At 34.2% G+C, this 18,390-nt stretch overlaps 2 long non-coding RNA genes across 5 annotated transcripts; one reads left to right on the top strand and one right to left on the bottom strand.

Annotated features, from left to right (window-relative positions):
- Positions 1-3,858: 3,858 nt before the first annotated feature.
- Positions 3,859-5,916, bottom strand: LOC141397632 (uncharacterized). Of its 4 annotated transcripts, none has more exons than XR_012411456.1 (2): positions 4,300-5,916; positions 3,859-4,083 (listed from the first exon to the last, which is right to left on the bottom strand). It is a non-coding gene; the product is annotated as an uncharacterized lncRNA (long non-coding RNA). The 4 variants fall into 4 exon arrangements; XR_012411457.1 differs by having other exon boundaries at positions 5,435-5,916; XR_012411458.1 differs by having other exon boundaries at positions 5,496-5,916.
- A 2,714-nt stretch (positions 5,917-8,630) lies between these two features.
- LOC141397631 (uncharacterized) lies at positions 8,631-10,692 on the top strand. Its single transcript, XR_012411455.1, has 2 exons — positions 8,631-10,247; positions 10,468-10,692. It is a non-coding gene; the product is annotated as an uncharacterized lncRNA (long non-coding RNA).
- Positions 10,693-18,390: the final 7,698 nt, after the last annotated feature.

Raw genomic sequence — 18,390 nt, 5'->3', positions numbered from 1 at the left:
TCCCATAGAACATTTCCTCATACTAGGAATATTCAATTTCAGTTTTTTGTAGAACAAAGTTGTCGATTTTCCGTTTTCCAACTGGTGGTCAGGACAGAGAATCGCCTCTGGAATCTTCAATATACAAACCTCGTCCAAACTGAATGCATGGAATGAAAGATAGAGTCCCAGAGAACATTTCCTCATACTAGGAATATTCAATTTCAGTTTTTTGTAGAACAAAGTTGTCAATTTTCCGTTTTCCAACTGGTGGTCAGGACAGAGAATCGCCTCTGGAATCTTCAATATACAAACCTCGTCCAAACTGAATGCATGGAATGAAAGATAGAGTCCCATAGAACATTTCCTCATACTAGGAATATTCAATTTCAGTTTTTTGTAGAACAAAGTTGTCGATTTTCCGTTTTCCAACTGGTGGTCAGGACAGAGAATCGCCTCTGGAATCTTCAATATACAAACCTCGTCCAAACTGAATGCATGGAATGAAAGATAGAGTCCCATAGAACATTTCCTCATACTAGGAATATTCAATTTCAGTTTTTTGTAGAACAAAGTTGTCGATTTTCCGTTTTCCAACTGGTGGTCAGGACAGAGAATCGCCTCTGGAATCTTCAATATACAAACCTCGTCCAAACTGAATGCATAGAATGAACGATAGGGTCCCAGAAAACATTTCCTCATACTAGGAATATTCAATTTCAGTTTTTTGTAGAACAAAGTTGTCCATTTTCCGTTTTCCAACTGGTGGTCAGGACAGAGAATCGCCTCTGGAATCTTCAATATACAAACCTCGTCCAAACTGAATACATGGAATGAAAGATAGAGTCCCAGAGAACATTTCCTCATACTAGGAATATTCAATTTCAGTTTTTTGTAGAACAAAGTTGTCAATTTTCCGTTTTCCAACTGGTGGTCAGGACAGAGAATCGCCTCTGGAATCTTCAATATACAAACCTTGTCCAAACTGAATGCATGGAATGAAAGATAGAGTCCCATAGAACATTTCCTCATACTAGGAATATTCAATTTCAGTTTTTTGTAGAACAAAGTTGTCGATTTTCCGTTTTCCAACTGGTGGTCAGGACAGAGAATCGCCTCTGGAATCTTCAATATACAAACCTCGTCCAAACTGAATGCATGGAATGAAAGAAAGAGTCCTAGAGAACATTTCCTCATACTAGGAATATTCAATTTCAGTTTTTTGTAGAACAAAGTTGTCCATTTTCCGTTTTCCAACTGGTGGTCAGGACAGAGAATCGCCTCTGGAATCTTCAATATACAAACCTCGTCCAAACTGAATACATGGAATGAAAGATAGAGTCCCAGAGAACATTTCCTCATACTAGGAATATTCAATTTCAGTTTTTTGTAGAACAAAGTTGTCAATTTTCCGTTTTCCAACTGGTGGTCAGGACAGAGAATCGCCTCTGGAATCTTCAATATACAAACCTCGTCCAAACTGAATGCATGGAATGAAAGATAGAGTCCCATAGAACATTTCCTCATACTAGGAATGTTTAATTTCTAGAACAATGTTTCCAATTATCTGGTTTCCAAGTGATGGTCAACATTTGCGCCAAAGTCTTCTTGTTTACCATTTACTGCGCGTTGTTAACATTTTCTTGGTGTGTTCGTTTACTCAACAATTTGTACAAGTTCAGTAATTTCTTGCAATCTTCAAATGTCTTTTGCATTGTACTATAGTAAACGAACAACATCCAGTAATAATTTGTACAAATTTTATGTTTACGAACACATATAATGCCTCATTTAGACTATACTGGATTTAGCAAATTTAGTGGATTTAAGTTGTCATTTTCATATAGCATATGCCAAATAAAACCAGATAATTGCTAAAGGGTGATATATTTAAATCTTATGACTGACGACAAATTAATCCATTTTATAAAAATAATGGCATTCATCTATATCTGTAAAAGAGAAGAATGTTTGTACGTTTGTTTGTAATTTATGGACTCGAAAATCACTATACAAATAATGACATACATACATATTTTTATAAAATGGAAATAATAACGCGTTTTCATTTATACAGATTTAATAAACCTACTGTGCTATGTGCTATGTTTACATTTACGAAATCCATTCGATTTCATCTGTCAATTCCTTTTCGTATACGTCAAATGAAAACTCAGCCGAAACCGATTGGATTTCATTTGACGTTGAGCAATGGAATTGATAGTTGAAATCGAGTGGTTGTAAATGTAAACATAGCACATGAACACATTATTTCATGAATTATTTTCAATGAAAACACTCTAGAGTGGACTGGAACTTATAGCTGGTTTACATTACGAAATCGAGTCGATTTCAAACTGTCATTTCCTTTGCGTCAAATGAAAATTCAAATGAAATCAATTCGATTACATTTGAAGTTTGGACAAAGGAATTGACAGTTGGAAATAGATTCAATTTCGTAATGTAAAGCAGCTATTATATCGAGATCGACCTAAAACTCCGTACACACTAGAGCTTTTTTGCCGGGTTAACCTTCTTTATGAGAATTTAGTTGACGTATACCTAATGGAATTGACATTTGAAACCCAAACCCACTGCGTTAACCCTATTATATGTAAACGGGCTATAAAAGCACATACTTTTATGAAAATTTTTCATAGAAATTGTGGACCGGGAATTACCCAGGACGCGGATTCATGTCTTTTAGTACATTTACAGTTACGAAATAAATTCGATTTCAGTTGTCAGTTATAGCTGGTTTACATTCATCAAATAATAATAGGATCTACTCATGAAATTTGAAACCATAAATTACTTCTTCTCATCTAATAAGAATGACCTACGACAGTTCTGAATGCTTTATATTACTTAAATTCTGATTCAAATTTGTTCTATTTTAGAGGATAACAACACTGCTGTTATTGAAAATGTAATGCCGTTCATCATTTTTCTTAGGAAAAACCATGGCACAAATACCAGGTTTTGGTATCACACCAGCTGTTCGAATATGAAGTGTCAAGTCCCTTTACAAAAAATTATTTTTGCTGTAATTTCCCCAACAGCATAAAGAATGTTTTGACATTTTCTGATGCCACTACCTTGGTAATTGTGCCATGGGAAAAACATTATACATGGCCTGTTCCCGTACTTTATAAAGTGGTAAAAGTCGTAAAAGTTGTAAAAGTCGTAAACGATTTTCATATAAATTTTGTGTACGGGAACGCAAAATGTGTAAAAGTGGTAAAAATTGTAAAAACTTTTTAGTTCTAGAACAGAGCTACAATTTATATATTTATAAAACTGTCGTTAAGCCTGATTTAGACTACGTCGGTTTTAGCAAATCCAGTGGATTTAAATTGCCATTTTCATACAACGAATGTCAAATACAACCAGATAATTGCAAAATCCAGCGTAGTCTAAATGGACTAAATGGAGTCATTTTTATTACACGTTTAAAAATTTCGAATTTTTAGACCCTATTACATAATGGTTCTTGCCAGTAACAGCTGGTTTACATTTGTGAAATACACTCGATTATAATTATCAATTCCATTGCTGTGAGACGAGTTTTCATTTGACATATACGCAAAGTCCCGGTCCACACTAGAGTGAATTTCAATAAAAAATTTCAAGAAATTAGGCGTTCTTAGGTCTAATTCCCCACTACAGCAATTTTATTATTTTACTCTACTATGGAACTAGAAACGCATAATTTCATGTGAAATTACTCTAGTGTCGCCCGGAACAAAGTAATATGCGGTTGAAATCAACTCGATTTCGTAAATGTAAAACAGCTATAAGGGGATCTGAATTCGGTTAACCTGGTACATATTAGGATCATTCGACTGCTTTTGTTTGAACTAGATTCCACATTTCAAGTTTATTTCCACAGGTTCGAACATTTATTTGTCTCATCTTTTTTCATAAAATAAAATTTAAAGATGTAGTTGGTGAGTGATATATATGATGTGTTGTCAGAACGCTTCAAAAATTCGTTAAGCAGAAACAGAACTGATTTCCAATATTGGTGGTACCATCTCTACACATTTATTTTTAATTTTCCATCCGACTTTTTTTGGTTGAATATTCCAGAGTTTGTGTATCCTTAAAAAAATAAAACAAATTAAAAGAAAATTAGCAATTATCTCCGGCAATTTTGTATACTTCCAATTTACACTGGGCGAATTTACTTGCGGCAATTGTCAGTTTGTAGGTGAGAGAGGGGACTGAGAGGAAAAGGGTTACCATATGCCTCACCTCTCTCTCCTTCAAACTGACAATTGCCGCAAGTAAATTCGTCCAGTGTAAATTGGGACTTACAATTGTGTGAAAATATTGTATTCTTTATAACGTGTGGCAACTCCTTACATTCTAATTGGAAGAGGAAGAGAAAGAAACAGAATTTTAAGAAACATTAAAAAAACGTCTTTTCGCCAGTGAAGTATTCTGTTATTTAATGTTTACATACGAAACTATTAAAAATGTTTAAGTTACATTTAAATACGTTGAAAAGCATTTTAGAAAATTGCGATAACTTGGAAAATCTTTTATGCTATTACAACGATGAATTTGGACATTTTCAAATTGTTATTGATAAAGTGAATGAATTAAACAAATTTTCAAAACACCGTCGACTTACAAATACTCGAATGAATCGCCAAAAAATTTCATACCACGCAAAAAACATAATAAAGAATAAAATTGAATCTCTTCAAATATTAGAAAATAACGAATTTTTTGACATAACAGGAGATCACTGTTATTTCTCTCAAGCAGAAACTATTTGCCAAGAGAAAATGAAAATGGCAAACGAATTGCCATTGGCGGAGAGTACAACACTCGAAAAGAATATATCCTCAGATTCCTGTGAACGTCTAGAAATTTCCGTAGTTTCAATGGAAGATATGTTAATTGTGGAGGAAAATGTGTTGAGTTATAAAGATCGTAGCCTTTTAAATAATGTCCCGTTACAAGGAGACAGCACATTCTCCGTATATGAAAACTTGTTGGATAGTGCGTTAGAACCAAGAATTCCCGACATTTCAGAGGTTCCAATAGACGACAGCGCGTTAATTGCAAGTAAGTGCGACGATGACTCACTCCTTTCAACTGCGAAAGAAGACAACCGAAAATGTGCAGTCCAAATAATTTCCGCACAAAGTGACAAGTCCAAGGAACCTACAAATAATGTGGATGTTAACATTGTAAGTATTTGTTTAGATGTGTTTTTATACCCCCCACCATAGGATGGGGGTATATTAAGTTTGTCATTCCGTTTGTAACTACTCGAAATAATCATTGTAGACCCAACAAAGTATATATCAGGAATATGATCAGCGTGCAATTCTACATCGATGTAGCCATTTCCGTCCGTCTGTTCGTCTGTGAAAATTACTCCAGCGTCCGAACAGATTGACGTAGGTGAATGAAATTTTGGAAAACCTAGTATTTGTACGTAAAACTTTTGGTATTGAAAGCAGGCTATGTATGTTCATGCTTTCGTATAGTCCCCATACAAAATGATGTGTGACGCGTCGCCTTTTTAAGGATTTTTTAGATATTTGTCACATTTTACCACCGTATTAGTAGTTTGGTATTTTGTGGCCAGAAAACATTCCTAATAAAAAATGGGTTATATATAGGACGATATCTCCTGATTTTCGGTATTCTGAAGGTTTTAGCCCCACTATCTCACCGAGATGGCTGAAATTTATTTAGTATTTAGTCTTTCTTGGGCGTATAAAACTTTCACCCAAAATTTGTAGGTATAGATCCACGCCATCCTATAGCCCCTATAGAAATGCATGAAATTCGGTCCGACCGAACTTAATGCTTTTCTTACTTGCTATACAAAAATTATGGTTTTCAGTTATGAATTTGCAGAAATAATGTTTTTACAATTACTGTTGCTGACAGTAGTAAAATGAAAATTGTTTAATTTTTGGTTTTATTCGACCTTTTGAATTTAATTTAAGAAAAAGAGTTTTTTGAGCTTGAGGTCATACAGGTTCTTTATTTATTTTTTATCCAATATTTCGCAATTTTTAAATTGCATCATCAGGGCAAATCTACAATAAAATATAAATATTTTCATTATAATATCACAGCATTCATTATTGGCGTTTTTAAGCAAACAGAAAAATATTCAACACAAAAGAGTAACACAAATTTGCTTACATTATACGTAAAACTAAATTTGTCAAATATTTCTTACAAACTAACGTAGTTTCACTACGATTGTCGGCGGTAAATATTGCACTGAAAGTTCTACGCATTGCACATTCTCTTTTGTGTTAGATGCCTATAACAATAAGCTGCATTTTCGGTGTCGCTCTTGTAGTTGATCTTCTTATTTGTTGGTATGTTGTTGATGTGCAGCATCTCCAGAGTCAACCGTCTGTTGTAGTTGTTTTCTGTTTGTAGTATGTGGACGTTGTCAAAGTTAGGCAAATGGTTTTTAAGCTTACAGTGGTCCGCAAGCGCTGTTTTTTGTATTTTTTGTTGATTTCTTAATTTGATGTCCGATTTATGTGCCGATAATCTGGTTTTAAGCTTATTTTTTGTTGTTCCTACATATACTTGACCACATTCATTCTCTTTGTTCCCACTACATTCAATTTTATATATAACATTATGTCGTTCTATGTTTGGAATTTTGTCTTTTGTTTTGCTGAAGAGGCGTTTTACTGTATTGTTGCAGCGTTGTGCTATGTTGTACGAATTTTTGTCATATATGTTGGAATGTTGGAATCTCTCCGATATTCCTGGAATATATGTCATGGACTTATATGATTTTTCAGGTCTTTCTTTCTTCTTATTCGTGTAATATCCGGCTATTAGACTTTCAATCATTGTTTTTGGAAAACTGTTCATTGTCAAGATTTCTCTTATTTTATGCTTATTTTTCTCATGGAACTGTTTATCACTAATATTTAAAATTCTGTTTATGAGGTTGCGTCCGGTATTAATAATCATTTGTTTGGGATGCTTAGAATAAAAGTTTATTATACGTCCAGAGGCAGTCGGTTTTTGGTACCAATCTATTAATATTTTACCATCTTTTCTCGTTATTGGCCTGTTCCCGTACTTTATAAAGTGGTAAAAGTCGTAAAAATTGTAAAAGTCGTAAACGATTTTCATATAAATTTTGTGTACGGAAACGCAAAATGTGTAAAAGTGGTAAAAATTGTAAAAACTTTTTAGTTCTGGAACAGAGCTTATATATGTATCCAGGTATGGAATGGAACCACTGTTCTCTTCTTCCATAGTAAATTTAATATTAGTGTTAAAATTATTAAAAGTTTCCAAAGTGTCCAGTATTGCATTGTGTTCAAGAATTAAGAATAAATCATCCACGTATTTCGTCAAAATTCGTCAAATACGTGGATGATTTATTCTTAATTCTTGAACACAATGCAATACTGGACACTTTGGAAACTTTTAATAATTTTAACACTAATATTAAATTTACTATGGAAGAAGAGAACAGTGGTTCCATTCCATACCTGGATACATATATAACGAGAAAAGATGGTAAAATATTAATAGATTGGTACCAAAAACCGACTGCCTCTGGACGTATAATAAACTTTTATTCTAAGCATCCCAAACAAATGATTATTAATACCGGACGCAACCTCATAAACAGAATTTTAAATATTAGTGATAAACAGTTCCATGAGAAAAATAAGCATAAAATAAGAGAAATCTTGACAATGAACAGTTTTCCAAAAACAATGATTGAAAGTCTAATAGCCGGATATTACACGAATAAGAAGAAAGAAAGACCTGAAAAATCATATAAGTCCATGACATATATTCCAGGAATATCGGAGAGATTCCAACATTCCAACATATATGACAAAAATTCGTACAACATAGCACAACGCTGCAACAATACAGTAAAACGCCTCTTCAGCAAAACAAAAGACAAAATTCCAAACATAGAACGACATAATGTTATATATAAAATTGAATGTAGTGGGAACAAAGAGAATGAATGTGGTCAAGTATATGTAGGAACAACAAAAAATAAGCTTAAAACCAGATTATCGGCACATAAATCGGACATCAAATTAAGAAATCAACAAAAAATACAAAAAACAGCGCTTGCGGACCACTGTAAGCTTAAAAACCATTTGCCTAACTTTGACAACGTCCACATACTACAAACAGAAAACAACTACAACAGACGGTTGACTCTGGAGATGCTGCACATCAACAACATACCAACAAATAAGAAGATCAACTACAAGAGCGACACCGAAAATGCAGCTTATTGTTATAGGCATCTAACACAAAAGAGAATGTGCAATGCGTAGAACTTTCAGTGCAATATTTACCGCCGACAATCGTAGTGAAACTACGTTAGTTTGTAAGAAATATTTGACAAATTTAGTTTTACGTATAATGTAAGCAAATTTGTGTTACTCTTTTGTGTTGAATATTTTTCTGTTTGCTTAAAAACGCCAATAATGAATGCTGTGATATTATAATGAAAATATTTATATTTTATTGTAGATTTGCCCTGATGATGCAATTTAAAAATTGCGAAATATTGGATAAAAAATAAATAAAGAACCTGTATGACCTCAAGCTCAAAAAACTCTTTTTCTTAAATTAAATTCAAAAGGTCGAATAAAACCAAAAATTAAACAATTTTCATTTTACTACTGTCAGCAACAGTAATTGTAAAAACATTATTTCTGCAAATTCATAACTGAAAACCATAATTTTTGTATAGCAAGTAAGAAAAGCATTAAGTTCGGTCGGACCGAATTTCATGCATTTCTATAGGGGCTATAGGATGGCGTGGATCTATACCTACAAATTTTGGGTGAAAGTTTTATACGCCCAAGAAAGACTAAATACTAAATAAATTTCAGCCATCTCGGTGAGATAGTGGGGCTAAAACCTTCAGAATACCGAAAATCAGGAGATATCGTCCTATATATAACCCATTTTTTATTAGGAATGTTTTCTGGCCACAAAATACCAAACTACTAATACGGTGGTAAAATGTGACAAATATCTAAAAAATCCTTAAAAAGGCGACGCGTCACACATCATTTTGTATGGGGACTATACGAAAGCATGAACATACATAGCCTGCTTTCAATACCAAAAGTTTTACGTACAAATACTAGGTTTTCCAAAATTTCATTCACCTACGTCAATCTGTTCGGACGCTGGAGTAATTTTCACAGACGAACAGACGGACGGAAATGGCTACATCGATGTAGAATTGCACGCTGATCATATTCCTGATATATACTTTGTTGGGTCTACAATGATTATTTCGAGTAGTTACAAACGGAATGACAAACTTAATATACCCCCATCCTATGGTGGGGGGTATAAAAACACATCTAAACAAATACTTACAATGTTAACATCCACATTATTTGTAGGTTCCTTGGACTTGTCACTTTGTGCGGAAATTATTTGGACTGCACATTTTCGGTTGTCTTCTTTCGCAGTTGAAAGGAGTGAGTCATCGTCGCACTTACTTGCAATTAACGCGCTGTCGTCTATTGGAACCTCTGAAATGTCGGGAATTCTTGGTTCTAACGCACTATCCAACAAGTTTTCATATACGGAGAATGTGCTGTCTCCTTGTAACGGGACATTATTTAAAAGGCTACGATCTTTATAACTCAACACATTTTCCTCCACAATTAACATATCTTCCATTGAAACTACGGAAATTTCTAGACGTTCACAGGAATCTGAGGATATATTCTTTTCGAGTGTTGTACTCTCCGCCAATGGCAATTCGTTTGCCATTTTCATTTTCTCTTGGCAAATAGTTTCTGCTTGAGAGAAATAACAGTGATCTCCTGTTATGTCAAAAAATTCGTTATTTTCTAATATTTGAAGAGATTCAATTTTATTCTTTATTATGTTTTTTGCGTGGTATGAAATTTTTTGGCGATTCATTCGAGTATTTGTAAGTCGACGGTGTTTTGAAAATTTGTTTAATTCATTCACTTTATCAATAACAATTTGAAAATGTCCAAATTCATCGTTGTAATAGCATAAAAGATTTTCCAAGTTATCGCAATTTTCTAAAATGCTTTTCAACGTATTTAAATGTAACTTAAACATTTTTAATAGTTTCGTATGTAAACATTAAATAACAGAATACTTCACTGGCGAAAAGACGTTTTTTTAATGTTTCTTAAAATTCTGTTTCTTTCTCTTCCTCTTCCAATTAGAATGTAAGGAGTTGCCACACGTTATAAAGAATACAATATTTTCACACAATTGTAAGTCCCAATTTACACTGGACGAATTTACTTGCGGCAATTGTCAGTTTGAAGGAGAGAGAGGTGAGGCATATGGTAACCCTTTTCCTCTCAGTCCCCTCTCTCACCTACAAACTGACAATTGCCGCAAGTAAATTCGCCCAGTGTAAATTGGAACTAAGTATACAAAATTGCCGGAGATAATTGCTAATTTTCTTTTAATTTGTTTTATTTTTTTAAGGATACACAAACTCTGGAATATTCAACCAAAAAAAGTCGGATGGAAAATTAAAAATAAATGTGTAGAGATGGTACCACCAATATTGGAAATCAGTTCTGTTTCTGCTTAACGAATTTTTGAAGCGTTCTGACAACACATCATATATATCACTCACCAACTACATCTTTAAATTTTATTTTATGAAAAAAGATGAGACAAATAAATGTTCGAACCTGTGGAAATAAACTTGAAATGTGGAATCTAGTTCAAACAAAAGCAGTCGAATGATCCTAATATGTACCAGGTTAACCGAATTCAGATCCCCTTATAGCTGTTTTACATTTACGAAATCGAGTTGATTTCAACCGCATATTACTTTGTTCCGGGCGACACTAGAGTAATTTCACATGAAATTATGCGTTTCTAGTTCCATAGTAGAGTAAAATAATAAAATTGCTGTAGTGGGGAATTAGACCTAAGAACGCCTAATTTCTTGAAATTTTTTATTGAAATTCACTCTAGTGTGGACCGGGACTTTGCGTATATGTCAAATGAAAACTCGTCTCACAGCAATGGAATTGATAATTATAATCGAGTGTATTTCACAAATGTAAACCAGCTGTTACTGGCAAGAACCATTATGTAATAGGGTCTAAAAATTCGAAATTTTTAAACGTGTAATAAAAATGACTCCATTTAGTCCATTTAGACTACGCTGGATTTTGCAATTATCTGGTTGTATTTGACATTCGTTGTATGAAAATGGCAATTTAAATCCACTGGATTTGCTAAAACCGACGTAGTCTAAATCAGGCTTAACGACAGTTTTATAAATATATAAATTGTAGCTCTGTTCTAGAACTAAAAAGTTTTTACAATTTTTACCACTTTTACACATTTTGCGTTCCCGTACACAAAATTTATATGAAAATCGTTTACGACTTTTACAACTTTTACGACTTTTACCACTTTATAAAGTACGGGAACAGGCCATGTATAATGTTTTTCCCATGGCACAATTACCAAGGTAGTGGCATCAGAAAATGTCAAAACATTCTTTATGCTGTTGGGGAAATTACAGCAAAAATAATTTTTTGTAAAGGGACTTGACACTTCATATTCGAACAGCTGGTGTGATACCAAAACCTGGTATTTGTGCCATGGTTTTTCCTAAGAAAAATGATGAACGGCATTACATTTTCAATAACAGCAGTGTTGTTATCCTCTAAAATAGAACAAATTTGAATCAGAATTTAAGTAATATAAAGCATTCAGAACTGTCGTAGGTCATTCTTATTAGATGAGAAGAAGTAATTTATGGTTTCAAATTTCATGAGTAGATCCTATTATTATTTGATGAATGTAAACCAGCTATAACTGACAACTGAAATCGAATTTATTTCGTAACTGTAAATGTACTAAAAGACATGAATCCGCGTCCTGGGTAATTCCCGGTCCACAATTTCTATGAAAAATTTTCATAAAAGTATGTGCTTTTATAGCCCGTTTACATATAATAGGGTTAACGCAGTGGGTTTGGGTTTCAAATGTCAATTCCATTAGGTATACGTCAACTAAATTCTCATAAAGAAGGTTAACCCGGCAAAAAAGCTCTAGTGTGTACGGAGTTTTAGGTCGATCTCGATATAATAGCTGCTTTACATTACGAAATTGAATCTATTTCCAACTGTCAATTCCTTTGTCCAAACTTCAAATGTAATCGAATTGATTTCATTTGAATTTTCATTTGACGCAAAGGAAATGACAGTTTGAAATCGACTCGATTTCGTAATGTAAACCAGCTATAAGTTCCAGTCCACTCTAGAGTGTTTTCATTGAAAATAATTCATGAAATAATGTGTTCATGTGCTATGTTTACATTTACAACCACTCGATTTCAACTATCAATTCCATTGCTCAACGTCAAATGAAATCCAATCGGTTTCGGCTGAGTTTTCATTTGACGTATACGAAAAGGAATTGACAGATGAAATCGAATGGATTTCGTAAATGTAAACATAGCACATAGCACAGTAGGTTTATTAAATCTGTATAAATGAAAACGCGTTATTATTTCCATTTTATAAAAATATGTATGTATGTCATTATTTGTATAGTGATTTTCGAGTCCATAAATTACAAACAAACGTACAAACATTCTTCTCTTTTACAGATATAGATGAATGCCATTATTTTTATAAAATGGATTAATTTGTCGTCAGTCATAAGATTTAAATATATCACCCTTTAGCAATTATCTGGTTTTATTTGGCATATGCTATATGAAAATGACAACTTAAATCCACTAAATTTGCTAAATCCAGTATAGTCTAAATGAGGCATTATATGTGTTCGTAAACATAAAATTTGTACAAATTATTACTGGATGTTGTTCGTTTACTATAGTACAATGCAAAAGACATTTGAAGATTGCAAGAAATTACTGAACTTGTACAAATTGTTGAGTAAACGAACACACCAAGAAAATGTTAACAACGCGCAGTAAATGGTAAACAAGAAGACTTTGGCGCAAATGTTGACCATCACTTGGAAACCAGATAATTGGAAACATTGTTCTAGAAATTAAACATTCCTAGTATGAGGAAATGTTCTATGGGACTCTATCTTTCATTCCATGCATTCAGTTTGGACGAGGTTTGTATATTGAAGATTCCAGAGGCGATTCTCTGTCCTGACCACCAGTTGGAAAACGGAAAATTGACAACTTTGTTCTACAAAAAACTGAAATTGAATATTCCTAGTATGAGGAAATGTTCTCTGGGACTCTATCTTTCATTCCATGTATTCAGTTTGGACGAGGTTTGTATATTGAAGATTCCAGAGGCGATTCTCTGTCCTGACCACCAGTTGGAAAACGGAAAATGGACAACTTTGTTCTACAAAAAACTGAAATTGAATATTCCTAGTATGAGGAAATGTTCTCTAGGACTCTTTCTTTCATTCCATGCATTCAGTTTGGACGAGGTTTGTATATTGAAGATTCCAGAGGCGATTCTCTGTCCTGACCACCAGTTGGAAAACGGAAAATCGACAACTTTGTTCTACAAAAAACTGAAATTGAATATTCCTAGTATGAGGAAATGTTCTATGGGACTCTATCTTTCATTCCATGCATTCAGTTTGGACAAGGTTTGTATATTGAAGATTCCAGAGGCGATTCTCTGTCCTGACCACCAGTTGGAAAACGGAAAATTGACAACTTTGTTCTACAAAAAACTGAAATTGAATATTCCTAGTATGAGGAAATGTTCTCTGGGACTCTATCTTTCATTCCATGTATTCAGTTTGGACGAGGTTTGTATATTGAAGATTCCAGAGGCGATTCTCTGTCCTGACCACCAGTTGGAAAACGGAAAATGGACAACTTTGTTCTACAAAAAACTGAAATTGAATATTCCTGGTATGAGGAAATGTTTTCTGGGACCCTATCGTTCATTCTATGCATTCAGTTTGGACGAGGTTTGTATATTGAAGATTCCAGAGGCGATTCTCTGTCCTGACCACCAGTTGGAAAACGGAAAATCGACAACTTTGTTCTACAAAAAACTGAAATTGAATATTCCTAGTATGAGGAAATGTTCTATGGGACTCTATCTTTCATTCCATGCATTCAGTTTGGACGAGGTTTGTATATTGAAGATTCCAGAGGCGATTCTCTGTCCTGACCACCAGTTGGAAAACGGAAAATCGACAACTTTGTTCTACAAAAAACTGAAATTGAATATTCCTAGTATGAGGAAATGTTCTATGGGACTCTATCTTTCATTCCATGCATTCAGTTTGGACGAGGTTTGTATATTGAAGATTCCAGAGGCGATTCTCTGTCCTGACCACCAGTTGGAAAACGGAAAATTGACAACTTTGTTCTACAAAAAACTGAAATTGAATATTCCTAGTATGAGGAAATGTTCTCTGGGACTCTATCTTTCATTCCATGCATTCAGTTTGGACGAGGTTTGTATATTGAAGATTCCAGAGGCGATTCTCTGTCCTGACCACCAGTTGGAAAACGGAAAATCGACAACTTTGTTCTACAAAAAACTGAAATTGAATATTCCTAGTATGAGGAAATGTTCTATGGGACTCTATCTTTCATTCCATGCATTCAGTTTGGACGAGGTTTGTATATTGAAGATTCCAGAGGCGATTCTCTGTCCTGACCACCAGTTGGAAAACGGAAAATCGACAACTTTGTTCTACAAAAAACTGAAATTGAATATTCCTAGTATGAGGAAATGTTCTATGGGACTCTATCTTTCATTCCATGCATTCAGTTTGGACGAGGTTTGTATATTGAAGATTCCAGAGGCGATTCTCTGTCCTGACCACCAGTTGGAAAACGGAAAATCGACAACTTTGTTCTACAAAAAACTGAAATTGAATATTCCTAGTATGAGGAAATGTTCTATGGGACTCTATCTTTCATTCCATGCATTCAGTTTGGACGAGGTTTGTATATTGAAGATTCCAGAGGCGATTCTCTGTCCTGACCACCAGTTGGAAAACGGAAAATTGACAACTTTGTTCTACAAAAAACTGAAATTGAATATTCCTAGTATGAGGAAATGTTCTCTGGGACTCTATCTTTCATTCCATGCATTCAGTTTGGACGAGGTTTGTATATTGAAGATTCCAGAGGCGATTCTCTGTCCTGACCACCAGTTGGAAAACGGAAAATCGACAACTTTGTTCTACAAAAAACTGAAATTGAATATTCCTAGTATGAGGAAATGTTCTATGGGACTCTATCTTTCATTCCATGCATTCAGTTTGGACGAGGTTTGTATATTGAAGATTCCAGAGGCGATTCTCTGTCCTGACCACCAGTTGGAAAACGGAAAATTGACAACTTTGTTCTACAAAAAACTGAAATTGAATATTCCTAGTATGAGGAAATGTTCTCTGGGACTCTATCTTTCATTCCATGTATTCAGTTTGGACGAGGTTTGTATATTGAAGATTCCAGAGGCGATTCTCTGTCCTGACCACCAGTTGGAAAACGGAAAATGGACAACTTTGTTCTACAAAAAACTGAAATTGAATATTCCTAGTATGAGGAAATGTTCTCTGGGACTCTATCTTTCATTCCATGCATTCAGTTTGGACGAGGTTTGTATATTGAAGATTCCAGAGGCGATTCTCTGTCCTGACCACCAGTTGGAAAACGGAAAATTGACAACTTTGTTCTACAAAAAACTGAAATTGAATATTCCTAGTATGAGGAAATGTTCTATGGGACTCTATCTTTCATTCCATGCATTCAGTTTGGACGAGGTTTGTATATTGAAGATTCCAGAGGCGATTCTCTGTCCTGACCACCAGTTGGAAAACGGAAAATTGACAACTTTGTTCTACAAAAAACTGAAATTGAATATTCCTAGTATGAGGAAATGTTCTCTGGGACTCTATCTTTCATTCCATGCATTCAGTTTGGACGAGGTTTGTATATTGAAGATTCCAGAGGCGATTCTCTGTCCTGACCACCAGTTGGAAAACGGAAAATCGACAACTTTGTTCTACAAAAAACTGAAATTGAATATTCCTAGTATGAGGAAATGTTCTATGGGACTCTATCTTTCATTCCATGCATTCAGTTTGGACGAGGTTTGTATATTGAAGATTCCAGAGGCGATTCTCTGTCCTGACCACCAGTTGGAAAACGGAAAATTGACAACTTTGTTCTACAAAAAACTGAAATTGAATATTCCTAGTATGAGGAAATGTTCTCTGGGACTCTATCTTTCATTCCATGTATTCAGTTTGGACGAGGTTTGTATATTGAAGATTCCAGAGGCGATTCTCTGTCCTGACCACCAGTTGGAAAACGGAAAATGGACAACTTTGTTCTACAAAAAACTGAAATTGAATATTCCTAGTATGAGGAAATGTTCTCTGGGACTCTATCTTTCATTCCATGCATTCAGTTTGGACGAGGTTTGTATATTGAAGATTCCAGAGGCGATTCTCTGTCCTGACCACCAGTTGGAAAACGGAAAATTGACAACTTTGTTCTACAAAAAACTGAAATTGAATATTCCTAGTATGAGGAAATGTTCTCTGGGACTCTATCTTTCATTCCATGCATTCAGTTTGGACGAGGTTTGTATATTGAAGATTCCAGAGGCGATTCTCTGTCCTGACCACCAGTTGGAAAACGGAAAATCGACAACTTTGTTCTACAAAAAACTGAAATTGAATATTCCTAGTATGAGGAAATGTTCTCTGGGACTCTTTCTTTCATTCCATGCATTCAGTTTGGACGAGGTTTGTATAGGGGAGATTCCAGAGGCGATTCTATGTCCTGACCACCAGTTGGAAAACGGAAAATGGACAACTTTGTTCTACAAAAAACTGAAATTGAATATTCCTAGTATGAGGAAATGTTCTCTGGGACTCTATCTTTCATTCCATGCATTCAGTTTGGACGAGGTTTGTATAGGAAAGATACCAGAGGTGATTCTCTGTCCTGACCACCGGTCAATTTTAGGTTCAAAACAATGCGTTATTTGATATGGTTTGGTAACATTGACGTACATTTAACTCTTGAAAATTACTTAAATTTTATTATTTATAATAAGATGGATTGTTTTTAGAGTTTTTCATTCATAATTTTATAAAATTAATTAATTATAATATTCGTCGTTACCTTTTTTGGTCAGCAGGGTTGCAAAAATAGTACTAAATGTGAATTTTTGACGTTCTGTGTCACCCTGTGAATTTCGATAACTCTGTGTTATCGAAAGTTGGCGACGTCGCTAACTTCACGCAGGTAGCTGGGTACACATTAGAGCTGGCAAAAAATCGATGGCACTATCGATAAAATCGATTGTTTTTTTTTAATTATATCTCGATAGGTAGTTTTGCCTATCGATATTATCGGAACAAAAACCCCCAACCCAAAAGTCATTAAAATAAATAGAAATTTCGCTGCTTTTCGGTTTTGTGTGTGTGAGAAAATAAGCCCGTAGTCACATGTATATATTTTTTGGAAAGGTAACATGTATTTTTTTAATATTTTTATAAGATAAAAGCAATTTTTTATTCTCCTTTGCATTTCTGTGAACTACTTGTGCAAAATGTCAAGAAAAGCATTGATATTTCCGCCATTTTCATCTCGAAATTAATGGTGGTGACAGCTTACCGATAATATCGATAGTAATCGATATTTTAAACTATTATATCGAAAATATCTAATATTGGGAATATCGATGGTAGCCAGCTCTAGTACACATTTGCTATGTTCCAGTACTGCACATTTCTACACATTTTTACTATTTTTTTCGATAACATAAAGGAAAAATCGGTTATCGGAGTAAAAATGTGTAGAAATGTGTAGTACTGGAACAGACCAATAGTCAGTTTTGAATGTCGATAATTCGCAATTATCGATAACTGTCAAACCGTCCAGCAACCACAAAACATTTTGTGGTTGCATGATGAATGGCAAAAATTAACGGCCACACGAGCAAGCAACAAGAAAGCTGTCATTCAAAACTGACAATGTGTACCCAACTTAAAAATTAGTAGATTCTTGCAGTTCTGGAACAGACCAAATATTTGCATAAAATAAATGGGTCTCTTCGATAACCCAAAATTTTTACAAACTTTTACAAAATGCTGTTCGATAACAAACTTTTTAGTAAATGAAAAATGAGAACTACTTCTAAGTACTTACAAAAACTTCGGAAGTACTTTTTACTTGCGAAGTTATTGAACAAACCTAATATAACTAAACAAAAGTTGTTTTCATGGTTAAATAAGAAAGGTTAGCTAAAGCATTGTGTCAATTTAAATTTTTTCTTTCGAGTGTTCCTAAAACTTCAAAACAATAAACACAGTATGAATAATATGCCAAAAAATTTTAAAAACAATCGAATTCAATGATTTTTATACCCTACGCCACTATGGAGGTGGTGTAGGGTA

The sequence above is a fragment of the Musca autumnalis genome, unplaced genomic scaffold (genome assembly GCF_047663935.1).
Source record: "Musca autumnalis isolate F117 unplaced genomic scaffold, ASM4766393v1 scaffold_3, whole genome shotgun sequence".
Classification (NCBI taxonomy): domain Eukaryota; kingdom Metazoa; phylum Arthropoda; class Insecta; order Diptera; family Muscidae; genus Musca; species Musca autumnalis.
The sequence above is the reverse complement of the archived record's forward strand: the minus strand, read 5'-3'. Positions and strand labels throughout refer to the sequence as shown.